At 40.3% G+C, this 14,243-nt stretch overlaps 1 protein-coding gene across 2 annotated transcripts in view; it reads right to left on the bottom strand.

Annotated features, from left to right (window-relative positions):
* Positions 1 to 14,243, bottom strand: part of Sox6 (SRY-box 6) — a 545,917-nt gene that overhangs the window by 375,155 nt on the left and 156,519 nt on the right. Inside the window, exon 1 of one of the 2 annotated variants that reach the window (XM_028778216.1) lies at positions 977 to 1,040. The exons of the other annotated variant lie outside the window; for it this stretch is intronic. The gene's annotated coding sequence lies outside the window, so the exon portion shown is untranslated. Of the gene's footprint in view, positions 1 to 976; positions 1,041 to 14,243 lie in introns of those variants that run through there. 2 annotated transcript variants of the gene reach the window in all.

Here is a 14,243-nt window from a genome sequence, read left to right as displayed (position 1 = left end):
GAGAGAGAGAGAGAGAGAGAGAGAGAGATAGAGATAGAGAGAGATAGTGAGAGAGAGAAACTAATATGGAAGGAAAAGAGAAGTCATTCATTTTGTGAACTACAAGTGTGGTGAACCTGGGAAGGGTGACTGGTTTTGAGGATGTTAAAGACATGGCGCTGCATTCAGTCTTTTCCTATCACCATCCCCATATACAAAGCTCCTAGTAGATCTTAAAATTGTGGCATTTTCTTATGTACATAAAAAAAATTGCACTGCTATTGCAGCAACATCTAAACAGTTTCCTGTAAACTTTCTGTGATGGAAGTCATAGAATTTATGGTAAAACCCTGTGGAGTGCTGAGACAAATTTCTTTCATATTTATCATTCATTTTATTCCGTGTGCATTTTAAGGAAAACCTTTTAAGGGTACCAATAATGCAAGAAAGCGACAACAACTAAATTTATTGTTAAGTATCACATCACTGGTCCTCCAGGGAACTCAAAGAGAAAGCTTAAATCATGCTCCTCACATGCTGGAGAGGTTCCCAGAGATGTGCTGGCCATAGAGGCAAGCCATCCAGAGCACACTGGAATCTCAGGATGGTGACAAAGAAATACCACACTAACAGAAGCAAATTGGAGTTGGAGACATCCCCTTTCTTTCTTCCTTCCTTCCTTCCTTCCTTTCTTTTCTCTTTCCTTTCTTTCTTTCTTCCTTTCTTCCTTTCTTTCTCTCTTTCTTTCTCTCTTTCTTTCTTTTCCTTTCTTTCTTTCTTTCTTTCTTTCTTTCTTTCTTTCTTTCTTTCTTTCTTTCTTTTTTTCTCTCTTTCTTTGGCCTAGTACAAATTTTCTCCCCCACACCCCCCACACTCCTGTTTCACCTGACTAAACTGTAGGTATTTGTCCTATCACCTGACTTAGGGGCTGGGTTGAAATATTAGAGAGAGGGAGAGAAAAAGAACACAATCCACCATTGTCTCACCAGACAACGACCTTTCATGTCCTTGAGGCTCACCATGACCTTTTCATCTTTCCTATCCCAATGGTCTCTCCTAACAACTAAAACTGCACTCAGTTGGGCTGAATTCCAGATTGTCATAAAAAGAACCCTGTCCTTTCAAAACAAAACCAATTTTTACACCAAGGTGGGGGAGAAACACAAGTCCATTGTTCCTTCCCAGATGGAAGTTGGAGTTACTAAGGCAACTGCTCTAATCCTCCTTTTTACCACCTTTTTCACATCGCTGGCCTATCAAGTATGCTACCTTTTAACTCATAAGCTCAAAAGCTGGTCGTCTAACTGGCTGCCCTAATTAGCTACGATTTTCACACTACAGACAACATGATGAGCTAATCGAAATTTGCAAAATAATGACGTACCTCCAGCAAATATTCCTCCTCCTGAGGCCCAGTCTTAGAATAACAATAATGAGAGCATTATTAGAGAAGGGCATTAAAATGCTGCACTGCTGCTAAACAGAGAACTTAATTGTTCTGGTCTTGTCCATTGAATCAACAACCTATTGTTGTGGACTTGAAAAATAAAGGACTTGAGAATGGGTGCCATGATGATTGGTCTGTGGCCATACCGGCACTCTGTGGAATTGTTTTCTTTTCAAACTCTTGATGGACTAGTAGCTTTGTTTAAAAGTAACATAAAAGGCGATTGTCTGAACTTTAAAAAAAAAAAAAAAAGTCCTATTTATTGAAATCCTTAGAAGCAGTTGCATGCATTTGTTCCTGGCCCCTGAGATAAAAACACAGTGATCATAATACCACCATTTGTGGAGTCCTGTCACCACTGCCTACAGTAACACGAGATAAGAGACTGTCTTTTCTAGCTATAGTAGGAAGGAAGGAAGTACTTCTGTGCAGAAAGCAGGAATGACAAAAGGTCAGATCCCGGAGAAAGCTCATTACTCTCTGAAGGGGGGACTTTAAAATGTGAATCTAAGAACCCTGTGTAACTAACTGCAAGCAGCTTTTCCTCCCTGCCCACCCCACCCCCAGCCCTTGAGATTCCTGCGTTTGGTGAAAGACAATTAAAATAAAATGATTATTAAACAACAAAGACGACAAGTCTAGGGCAACCTGGAGGACAAGAAACCTAAAGGCTTCCAGGTCTCTGTGCTTGTGCTCACCTCTTGTCTGCAGCAGGAATAATAAAAGCCTGGAGTTAAAGGTTAACTACTGTAGGATTCTTAGCAGGAGAAAAGCCCTGTTTACACATTGGAGAAGTGTCTTCCATATGGAGCCATGGCTTGCTTTCTGTGAGGTCAGGCCAGGAGCTCCATGTGGAATGGTGGGGTGGGGGATTTATTTTGTTCATAGTATTGGGGGTCTGTTTGTTTTTTAAACCAAGTGAAATCTGTATTATATGAAAAATGTATTAAATTGTAAATAAGACCTCTTACTTCGTTCAGCCTGCGCTCTGCTTCATTCGTCTTCATCTTGTTAGGCTAAATTAATTAACAATCTCACTGCTGCACACTTTCTCTTTTCATTACATCAGATAATGGTGGGCATGTGGAGAATGCCCTCGCCACGGGAATTCTGCAACTGCAAGGCCAGGGAGAGTTTCTAGTTATCAGTGTAGTAGGATTCTCTGCTAAGTATTCATTTGCTGTGCCTTTTAGAGTTAACAATCAATTAAGCACCCAAATCCTTAATATATTATTATAAGAAAACCACTTCCAAATAAAAGAAAAACTAAACTAAAAGATGCAAGATACTTTACACACACACACACACACACACACACACACACACACACACACCCTCCACAACCAAGTCTCACTGTACTTTTCACCTAAAATAAACTTTCCAAATTTGGCAGGTGTGTTTTCACAACCACACCATGAGGCTACATGGACGGCTGAGAAGACACACCCCACACTGTTCTGCCCCTCACTTTGGAATGTCTAGCATGTGATAAATGCATGATTAGAATCGCACTGGTCAGTCCCATTATTTTAAATCTATGAGTGCAATGTGGTCAGGACTTTTGTAAGTTTCCTTTTCATACTGAAACCCTGTGGCATCTGGGGCTATGCAAATGGACAAAAAACCGTAAAGCCCTTTTTAATCTTTTCCCTCATCAACCGGTGCTTCTTTCTCCAATCACAGCTTTGTGCGTGATATCTTTCTGCTAGCATTTCTTATTTAATTAAAACAGACACTGACAGAAGGACATGGATTAGTACTGTAATGATGCATTTACTCAGATTAATCGGAGGCTCCTTTTAGAGTAATGGCTTAAACAAAGAACAAAAGGAAATTGTTATGAAACAGCCTTTTATCCCAGGCAAAGGTCGCATTATGAGGTTTTTAATTTTGTCAGCTTCTGTTATGCTTTGGCTTGCTAGTGGAACATGAGAAGTGCTTTTACCCCCAATAAAGCCAGTTATTATAAAAACAGCCATTAAAGCTGCAAATTAAAATGTCTGATTTTAAAACAGGTTACTTAGCTTTCAGAATCCTCTAATTAGCATGTTGTGCATTGTTGTGAAGAAAAGAAGACTAAAAATGCTAATGACCTACCGCCAGGTGACCAGCACTGCTGCACAAAGTATTAAGGTCCTTTCCAAGGAACTGGATGAGTTAACTAAGGGCAAAATAGTAAGGACCTTCCCAAGGAAATGGGTGAGATTACCAAGGACCTAGTCAATGTTCCTCAAGCACAGCTCCAGAACCAGAAGGCTATAGCTTCTGAGAAGTATTCTGCAAGGCTCTGCCAATGTTCAGAGGACTCTCAGCCAGCACCTTTTTATTTCATCATTAAAATGAAAGCAGACTTCTTTCTCCCACAAAAGAAAAGGAAAGGAAATAGCAGTGCTTTACAAAACACATAAAAGCAATAGACTTCTGATTCCCAAGGTCAAAGTGCGAAGCAGAGTCATGTGCCCAATAAAATTAGCTCTGCCTCTTGTCAACCAACCTTACTTCTAGGGTAAGCTGGACCTGCCATGTCTGGAGTTAAGTTTCAATAGCTCAGTCTATAGTCAAAGCATTCATCTACACTGTGCTATCTTTAAATGGCCCAGAGGTAAAGTGGGTTTTACTTTTCTAAGCCTCGTCCTGCCCTCCCCACAACACACACTCTCTACCCAAAACTAGTTTTTGGTTAAAGTTGCTCTTGACTAAAAATGTTCAGTCATGTGTCATACAATGACAGGGACATGGAGTTGCATAGTTGTACATGGCAGATCCAAACAGTCATCTCGAGGTTTCACATCACACTAGCACACACAGGGTCTCCCTCCCACTATCCAGACTGCCATCGTAAGTCTGTAACTCATGTCAAGTGTCCTACTGTATCCACTCAACTTGATGACTTACCTGTGCCATTCTTTATAGATTACATAATACCATGTTCTAGAAAGCTACTCTATACTGGGTCCATGCACAGACTGGGGAGGGAGTACCTTTAAAATTCCACAAAAAGAATAACTACTTTTCCCACACAAGTACCACTGAATGCTTAGCTCTCTGAAGTTCCTGGGTCCAGGAGTAGATAATGTTCCCTTTTTCTACATCCTGGCCAATGTGAAACAAATTGTCAGTGGAATAGCAAGAACTGAATAACTCAGTATCATTAATGATGGTAGCTGAGTTACATACTTCAGAGACAGGATTATCTGAGATTATACGAAATATTTATGGCTACAAAAACAATAGAAAAGTTTGGCCATTGCAAAACTTAGTAGCTTAAAACAAGTAATCCATTCATGTGTTTGAAGGCCATCTGATTTTAGATGAGTTCATAAACTTACCTTGAATGGCTGGGGTTTTGGTGATCTAGGATGGCCTAGTAGGAACAAATGGGGTCTCTAAACTACACTCCCTACATCTCATCCTTCATTAGTAGAGCTCAATCTGACCAGTCTGTAAGCTTCTTCATGTGAGGCATTTGCTCACACCCCATTAGCTAAAGCAAGTTAAATGACTAATGCTTCCCAGGAGGGAAAGGATACTGTGAAATTTCAAGGCAAAGGCTTTGAATATGAGGATGAATAGAGAATAATCAGGTCTTTAAAGTGTCAACACTAGCAAAGAAGTCAAGGTCATTTAAATGATGTCCAAAGCTCTGCAGAAGAAGCTTCCAACTCATTCCATTGTAACTAATGATGTCTAGACAGCTACTCAGAATTGACAGAATTTCCAATTTGATAGTGAGAAAAGCTCTTCACAGACAATGAACAAACAGGCCTCTCACATTTTGCCCCTACTGATTTCCAGTGGGAAAACTTCAAGTTTGAGGCAATCCTAAAATGTGGCCTATACAAATTCAATATGTATTTTTATGTTCTGATAGACTTGACCTAGCTATACCTTAATAAAAGAAGATTTCAAAACTACAAGTTTCTGTAGACCAGAGTCTCCCATACTACACATATTATCTTCTATGGAAAGACATAATACAGTGGTTCTCAGGTTGAGACCTGTTTATTGTGACCCCTTTGGGGAATCTAAGTACCCTTTCACAGAGGCCTCCATCAGGAAACACATACGTTTACATTGTAATTCATAACAGTAGCAAAATTACAGTTATGAACTAGCAACAAAAATAATCTTATAGTTGCAGGTTACCACAACATAAGGGACTGTATTAAAGGGCCACAGCATTAGAAAGTTTGAGAATCAGTAATCCAACAGGAGATGAATCTATATTTTTCTCAGCCCCACATCTCAAAAAATAGTTTCCTTCCACATAAGGAAAAAAAACAAAGAACAAAACAAACAAACAAAAAAACCTCACTAAACTGTAGTCCTTTGCTATAATAGTGTTTCAAAACTACATGATCAAAATTAATTGTATTTTTTTATTGTTTTTAAACCTCAGTCAATAGCACTCATAAACCTACTGCTCCTCCAGCATCTTTAACTATGATAAAAGAGAACAAAGAAAACTGACCTGAAGGCATCTCACAAGAAGGTACACTTGAAGACAATTAAGAAGTTAAGTCCCAGAGTCCTCTCCAAACATTACAGGATATTTTTAGTGCTTTTTATTATCCTCTGAAAGTTAACAGTGAGATTCTATTGTTGTAGACACAACATACTTGAGTCATAAACATAGAAAAATCACATTGGTAGTGAACTGGAAGCATCATCCCTACTAGCTAGCCTTCACAGTGCTGGAGGGTGCTAAGCACACTAAAAAAGAAAGGGAATCACCAATTTCACCCAGCTGTGAACCCTGTGAGGTAGCCAACCACTTTTTGCCTAGATTTAAAGCCACAAGATGGAACTCATAGCTGGCACTTGTAATAGAGACACACAAACAAAACAAAAATGCACCATAATCCGATAAGTCATGGGCCTTTTCAGGGAAGCTCCTAGTACTCTGCTAAATGAACAAAACATTAAAAAGACTCCTAATGACTTGCTGGTATATTCATAGACCAATAATACATCATTCAATCCACATCAAAGACACTTCTTGCAATAGAAACACAGAGAACCAAAATTGGACAACATGCAGAGAATAGAAAACTTTGGAGTTTTAGCCCTAAATGGAACATCTGTATCATTCCCCTCTTCATCTCGAGACATTCACTGAAAGGGGCAGAAAGATTATAAGTGCCAGGGTCAGTGGACAACTTCAAAAAAATCCAGCATTTTCCAGACACAACATACAGATGCATGTATGAATTCATGGCAATGGTGGAAGTATGCACAAGATTTCTGTAAGCTCAAGCCAGACAAAATCCTAGCATAGTTTCAGAGGAGGTGGGCAACTAGCCCCTCCCTTACCTGAGGAGTATCGGCATTTGTTAGCTTCTGTGAAAGATAGGGAGATGGCTTGAATAAGAATGGTACCCATCGGCTCATATGTTTAAATATTCAGTCTCCAGTTGGTGGAACTTTTTAGGAAGGAGTAGGAAATGTGGGCTTGTTGAAGATTTGTCATGGGATAGGGTTTGAAGCCCAGATCAAGGTTTTAGAGGAGAACAATATTAGTGACTGGTCTAGAGATGATTCTTTGATTTTTTTTTTTTTTTTTTTTTTTTTTTTTTGGTTTTTCGAGACAGGGTTTCTCTGTATAGCCCGGGCTGGCCTCGAACTCAGAAATCCGCCTGCCTCTGCCTCCCGAGTGCTGGGATTAAAGGCGTGCGCCACCACCGCCCGGCTTGATTTTTTTTTTAAATGTGACTACCTACTGCCTCTTTTCCTGAGGCTAAATTGAAAAGCAATGGTCTAATTTCTTCAGTAAAGGAGATTTCAAGACAACTTAATATTGACTATATTGTATGGTTATTAGTAATCATTCTCATATAGGTCTACAATAAAAAAGAGCAAGCAGGACAAAAGAAATACAAAATGTACAGTTTGAAAAATAAAAGAGCATCAAGAAAAATTGATGTTGGAGCCAAGGCTTGTGCTGAGCAAAATAAGGAGACTTAAGGAAAGGCTTGATTTCACCTGAGAGGGGAAGGGACACCCTCAGAGCAAGACCCCACCCAGCTAAGCTTTCATCTTGGGAAAAGAGAAAGCTTAAGAAATTTTCTGCTCCAAAAAGCAATGGATGCTGTTGCAAATATGATTTAAGGCTTGTAGGCTCATCATCTCAAGTGGGCAGACAAATTTGGCAATGTTCTCCATGCAGTTATGGCTTTAGAGTCATGAGGATACATGATAATGGGGTGTTGGATTCTTTCTCCAAAGTTAAGGAAAAGCTGCTGAGGTCAAAAATATGGCAGAGAAGTCCTTGCCTGGAGGCCCTGAGAGGCCATTTTATGAAAATGTCAAAGGGAAGCTTGGATTGTGTTGAAGACTCTAAGACATTAAAGGTGACAGAGCTGTGGGGTGTCTGCCACCAAGAACTGCAAACAGAGAGTGGAAGCAGCCCCAGAGAAAGAAGTAGGTTTTGGGCAGCAAAACTGGAAAGAAGAGCTATCTAAGCCCTCTGACATCAGTCATGGAGCTACAGGATTTGGAGTTTGCCTTATTTAGTTTGATCTTGCTTTGGTCCCTATTTTCACAATATACCATGTTGTGTTAACAGTTTCCTCAGAGATTAAGACATGCCATACTACAGGGAAGCTACTTAAGCAGGAAGGTAAACAAGTCAAAATAGCTTGAGGAAGTCCCTGAAACTAACCAGATTCACTAGACTCTTCCCTATGAAAGCTGAGAGCCCCTCTGAAACTAAAGGAACAGAGCTGCAAAGAAGACTGAGGCCAGATTGGATGCATGAAAGAAGCAGAAACCAGTTGAGCTGCCTGGAGGAGGTTTAAATCCACTAAAGACATTCTCCAACCTGCTGAGCTGCCTGCAGGTCCTCACTTTGTGAGCTGTTACCCATGTTGGAGTAGGTTTTGTGAAGCAGTTTTCTTTTAGTCATCTCTGCTCCTGTTGTGCAACCCCAATAACACTCTTTGGTTTATCAAGCTGTACTTTAGTGTATCTGGTCTGTTGTGGGTTCACTCTCCAGGGTGAATAGATGTGTGTATTGTGTCTTCTCAGGAAAAGTTTTGTCAAACAACATAATTGGCACGTGAACAGGAACACAACAGAATCAAAGATGAGTTGGGGAGAAGTGAGTGCATGGTCCTGGCCATCTATGGGTAACAACTGAGGCTACTGCTGAGCAGGCAAAGGGAAGAACATCTATGAAGGAAATTCCAATAGAGTTGTACTTTCCTACATAGTGTAGGTTTGTGTGTCTTTGTGCTTTGGCAACAGTTGCATGTTTCTTACTGTGAGTAGTGAGATATGCAACTAAAGCTGAAACATCAGGATTAGGGGTATCTGTGGGCAGAATCCCAGAATGACAGTCTTCATCTATGTGTTATGAGGTGGCATGACTGCCTGATGAATGGGGTCTACCATGTGAATATGGAAACACCCTGAAAACAGTTAAAGGTTTAGAGGAAATCTATCAGTCTTTGAGATTAGTGTACAAAGATCAAGAGTGTTGAGTATCAGCAGCAGCAGGGGAGGATGCCTGACCTCTGACCTGTGTAGTTAAAGATGCATCTGAGGCTGAGATAGTGCAGGAATTTGTTTATGTAAAAGAACAACTGCAACAAGAAAGGGAGTTGAGCTGCAAACAAAAAAGACTCTCAGCCAAGCAAAGCTGCAAAGATGACTCAGACCAGACCAAATGCCTAGAAGAAGCAGAAACCAGCCAAGCACCCAGAAGAGGTTTAAACCAACTGAAGTACCTAAACCTGTTGAGATGCCTACCGGCTGCAAATATGCTCCAAGTTCTCAGATTTGTGAGGTGTCACCCATGCTGCAAGTGGGCTTTGGTGAAGCAACTGTCTTTTAGTCATTTCTGCTCCTGTAAGTAAACCCTCACCCATATTCCTGTAAGTAACCCCAATAAAATTCATTGGTTCACCAAGCTGAATTTTGGTGATAGTTGTACTTTGGTCTATGATGGGCTCCCTATATGGAATGAGTAAACATGTGTTGTGTCTCACCAGGAAACACATTGTCAAACAACATACCCAATCCCTCCCTTTTGGAATGGCAATACATATTCTGTGTCATGGTATGTTGGAAGTATATAATTTGCCTTTTAATTTTAGGGGGTTGTAATTAAGAGTACATATTGTCTTATAAGAGGTATTGCACTTTGAAACAGTGTTAAAACTGTAAAAGACTATAAGGATTTTTGAAGTTAGACTAAATGCATTTTGCATGATATGGCCATGAAACTATGGGGTTATTGAGTGGAATGTTGTGGTCTGAGTGAGAATGTCTTCATAGATTCATAAGTTTGAATACTTATTCCACAGTTGGTAGAACTATTTGGAAAAGATTAGGCCTTGTTGGAGATCTGACATTAGGAAGAGTTTGAGGCTTCAAAAGCCTCCCACTATCCCCAGTGCACTCTCTGCTTCCTGTCTGTGGATGGAATGTGAGCTCTCAGCTGCTGCCTACCTGCTGCCATGCTCCCCACCATGATGGTAATGTACTCCAATCCCTCTAAATCTGAAAGCCCTGAAGGAACCTTTCTTTTCTAAGTTTCCTTGGCCATGACAGTCTTAATCAAAACAATAGAAAAGTAACTAACACAGGCAGATTCAGTTTTCTTTAGTGGGTGACTTCTAGTTAACTAAGTACACTTCAGAGTAAGCCTCACTCCTAAGAGTAGCTGGCCAACACTAAATGGGGAGTAGGGAAGGTAGGGAAGGAGGGCAGGTTCCACAGCTTCTGTGTATATTGAGGCAGGGGGAGATCTGGAACAAGTAGGAGAGGAGGGAAGGTGAATATGATCAAAGTACATTGTATGCAATTCTCAAATAAATAACTAAGATATTATTTAGAATACATAAAGACCAGCAAAGCCCACTACTGCATTTAAACTACAAATAAAAAGGAAGTACTTGCTGAAGCTCACCCAATGGAGAGCAAAGCACAGTGAAGCCCATGTAAGTGCTCTCACCCTTCTACATCAGTTTACAGCTTAGTTCAATGAGGATTTTGTTTTAAATCAAAGCCCTAAATTATGGTTTGCATTTTGTCAACAAGGACAGCATTGGACAAGCATCCAGCTTGCACTGGCTTTCCATGGTCTGATCCATCCAGATCCTCCATCCTCTCACCTTCATCGAGTTTCTGTCATTGGGACAAGCCCACAAGAACAGAGGAGGGAAGGGAGTCGCCACAGGAGTCAAGTGGCATTGTGCCCTCACTGACACTGGGTTCTAAATAAACAAACAAGCCTCATTCATGAGCTAGGGCAAGCCTTCTCAGGAAGGAATGTGACTTGAACTTGAAATTCCCATTAAAAGGCTCTTTGCTTTGACAGATAGGCAAAGTGAAAGAGAAGCAGAAACCTGTGGTATCAGAAAAGGAGAAAGCCATAGAGGAAAGGGTGGAAAATAGAAAAACAGTCACCTCTGAGTATCCAGTACCTGGCACATAGCACAAGCCCCAACACCGAATTGATTAAAACTGTCATACTTTTAGAATAGGCAAGGATTCAGGACAGTGAGTACATTTGCTCATTTGTAAGAAACCACTGGCCACAGCACACATGCATGAAGCCCAAACCTGAGAGTTCCTAACTTGGGCATCAGTCTGCTTTTTCACAGGAGGAGAGGAATGTCTCTGGACCTAGAGACAAAATGGGGCTGAAACCGGCCCCAAGAAGAGACTTTCAGGGATTTGGGTACCACACATTGCTCAAAATGACCAGGAGCTGGGAGGGAAGAGCCTGAAAGAAAAACTGTACCATTTCCACTGTGTACAGAGGAGCACAGATTAACTCCCATTGGGTTCAGGAGCCTTCTGTTTAGTTAACACCTTCACTGACATTTCTAAACCTGCTGTTCTCATACTTTCAACTGACTATTCTAAAAGCCTTACAATAACCAAAGGCAGAAGCAGAACGGTAACCCTGCTATTGTTCTGACCAATGGAGATACCCAGACTTCTCCATCTTCTCTATCCCCACTTCCTCCATATCTGTGCCCCCCAAAACAAAGACAACGCCAACAGTGTCTTAAGTTGATGTTTCCAAATACTTTAAGGATAAAATAATCTCTCTCCCAGTTACAATGTATACTTAAATTGCAAAGTCCTCCAAGGAAAGGTAACCTTGGAGGACTTTGCAGGTTGACGGGAATATATGACCGTCAACTTATTTAACAAGGCAAGTGTGTTCTTAATTCCAAAGCAAAATGCAGATGTATAAGAAGAGAAAATTATGACTAATCTCATTTGTGAACACAGATGCAAAACATTTTTCAATTTTAACAATTCTAAAACTGAAAGAAGGTAGTTAGTTTCCATGCCATTTCTGCTACACAGTTCAGAAAATCTGCCAGTAATGGCATATTTACAAATCAAAGAAAAAATCTAAGAAAAAAGAAAAGGCCTTTATAAAAGTTCATAGTTATTGGGGAAAATGTCAACATGTATCCCCATAGAAGACAGGAACAGTATCTTTGCTCAGGAAAAGAGGAAAATCTTCTGACTCCTGTTGGAAGGAATGCCCCAAGGTCTTTGGAAAGAGGAAGGCCTTACTGTTAAGCCAAACCCACATGCTCTTCCTCCTGTGCAGGCGATCTAAAACAGTAGGAAAGAAGCAGAGCAGTGTGCACACAGAGCAGAAATGGAGTGCAGAAAACAGGTTTGGTCAAAAGACCACGCTGTGCCTAGGTAGAAGCTATAGGTGATAAGAATGGACGGTGGCAGGTATGTTAACTAGCTTAATTCTAACATTTCACACTACATACATATCACTGTGTTCTACCAAATCACAAATAATTATAACTTGTCAAGCTAAATGAATTTTTTTTAAATAATATATAAACCTTAACTAGTTTTTAAATGTAAAATAAAATAGCAGGTCTCACCCAAAGTAGGTAAGATACACTTAGGGTCCCATGCACATCTGTATGAACATGGTGAGCAATCTGGTAAAAGATGGTGTACAAAATTAAGTAAAAAGCAACTTAGACTCACAGAGATGTCCCGTCACTACTGGATGATTTATGTAAGGACAAATTGGAGCAGCGAACAGTGGCTCACATCTGTAATCCCAGCACTTGAAAGCTGAAGGAGAAGGACTGCAGAGAATCTGAGACCAATCTGGGCTATGAGCCTGAGACAGTGTCTCAAGAAAGGAAGCAACAGCCGTGTCACATACATGAGGGTGGAAGGAAGCTTGTGGCACAGTGCACAAGGTTTCTTCTTTTCTCCTCATCCTTTCAATGTGAATGCTTAAACAGGGGTAATAGTAAAGCTGCACAGTCTTGCTATGTGAATCTCTCTGGTCAGCAGTTTGAGAGTAAGGAAGATAGATACTGAGGGAAGAAAAAGGGGTAACAACAGGAAAAGTGTCAACAGAGAGGATAAGAGATTCTGTCAGAGCAGGGCTGGGTTAAAATTCTGGGTCATTTGAGTAAAGGGTAAATTCTTCTTAATGACTAGAAATAAGGCTTCATATCCCCTGCTAAGACACTCCTATGGCTCAGGATGTTCCTTCCAAACGTGCTGTGGGAGGGGTGAACAGGATGAGTCAATCCCAAACCACTCCAATGTGAGTGTTACTCTTCTAAACTAATAGTCAACATGCCAAACTCTGATCGAGATCATGGCCCAGTGGAACCTCCACACCCCTGAGACTTCTGTCTGAGAATGTCAGATCTGAAGGCTGTGCTTTTCAGGCCCAGAATGGCCAACCTACAGCACTGGTACTGAAGGCTTGCAGGGTAAAAAGGAGCAGATTTGATTAAGAATGTACTGATGAAAAACAGGAAATCCAGGATGCTTTTTCTGACAATATTTTTAATTTTTAAGCAAAAAAAAAATCTTATAACAAAAAAAGTCCAGTGTATGTTGACAAGAAGCACGTAGTAGCCTGGTCTTTTCATGTGTGTTTCAGGTCCTATTAAAACACACAAATGGAAGACTCCTAAAAGGCTATGTAAATAATATATATTAAAAGCCTCTCCTTTAAATATAATTCATAAAATGAATAGGCTCTCCACAGCTACATGTGGAGAATAATTTTTCTCTCAAATGCAGATTATTTTTTCCAGACAAACATCAAAATCTGTACTATAGCACTTATTCCTATTTTGTTTTTTAAAATAGTAAGATCTGTAATTTGAAGCAAATCCATTACAGTTGATCTTAAGTAGAATTATATACTAATGAATAGGATTAGCATATAAAAATGTCACACATAGGCAGATGAAGTACAGGGCTCCTATTCTTGTAGAAGGCAGACAGCTAACAAAAATGTCAAACTGATACAGAGAAGCTAACATCCAAAACATAATCAAATTTCAACTTCTTTTACTTAAGGAAAGGGAATGCATACTTTGAACCAAAAAGGAAAAAAATCCATAAACTTTTCTATTTTCAAAATAAAATAAGCTGAAAGTCTGAAATTTATCTAGCTCTACCATCTTGTTTGCATTCTGTTCTTTGACAATGCTAATAAAATCATCTGGCAGTGGCTGTTTAAACAGTAATGACTTTCATTACATCACCCACGCTTCCTCATGCTGCTGGAAAGTGAAGCATAGTAAATAAACCACAGTATGGGATGAGTGTGTCAACACCAAACCGGAGTTCCATGTGGGCACCCCGCATCCAGAGCGCCGCCTTTGGCTGCACTCATTTCAGTGATAAGAACCAATTCAAACGGCGTTAGTAAACGTGACCTATGTGCTCACATGAAGGAGAAACCCTGCTTCTAACAGTGGGAGGCAGCTCCAAGGTGATCTAAGTAAGAATCAGTCTCTCTCTCTCTCTCTCTCTCTCTCTCTCTCTCTCTCTCTCTCTCTCT

Source organism: Grammomys surdaster, unplaced genomic scaffold (assembly GCF_004785775.1).
Source record: "Grammomys surdaster isolate TR1022 unplaced genomic scaffold, NIH_TR_1.0 330, whole genome shotgun sequence".
NCBI classification, from domain to species: domain Eukaryota; kingdom Metazoa; phylum Chordata; class Mammalia; order Rodentia; family Muridae; genus Grammomys; species Grammomys surdaster.
The sequence above is the reverse complement of the archived record's forward strand: the minus strand, read 5'-3'. Positions and strand labels throughout refer to the sequence as shown.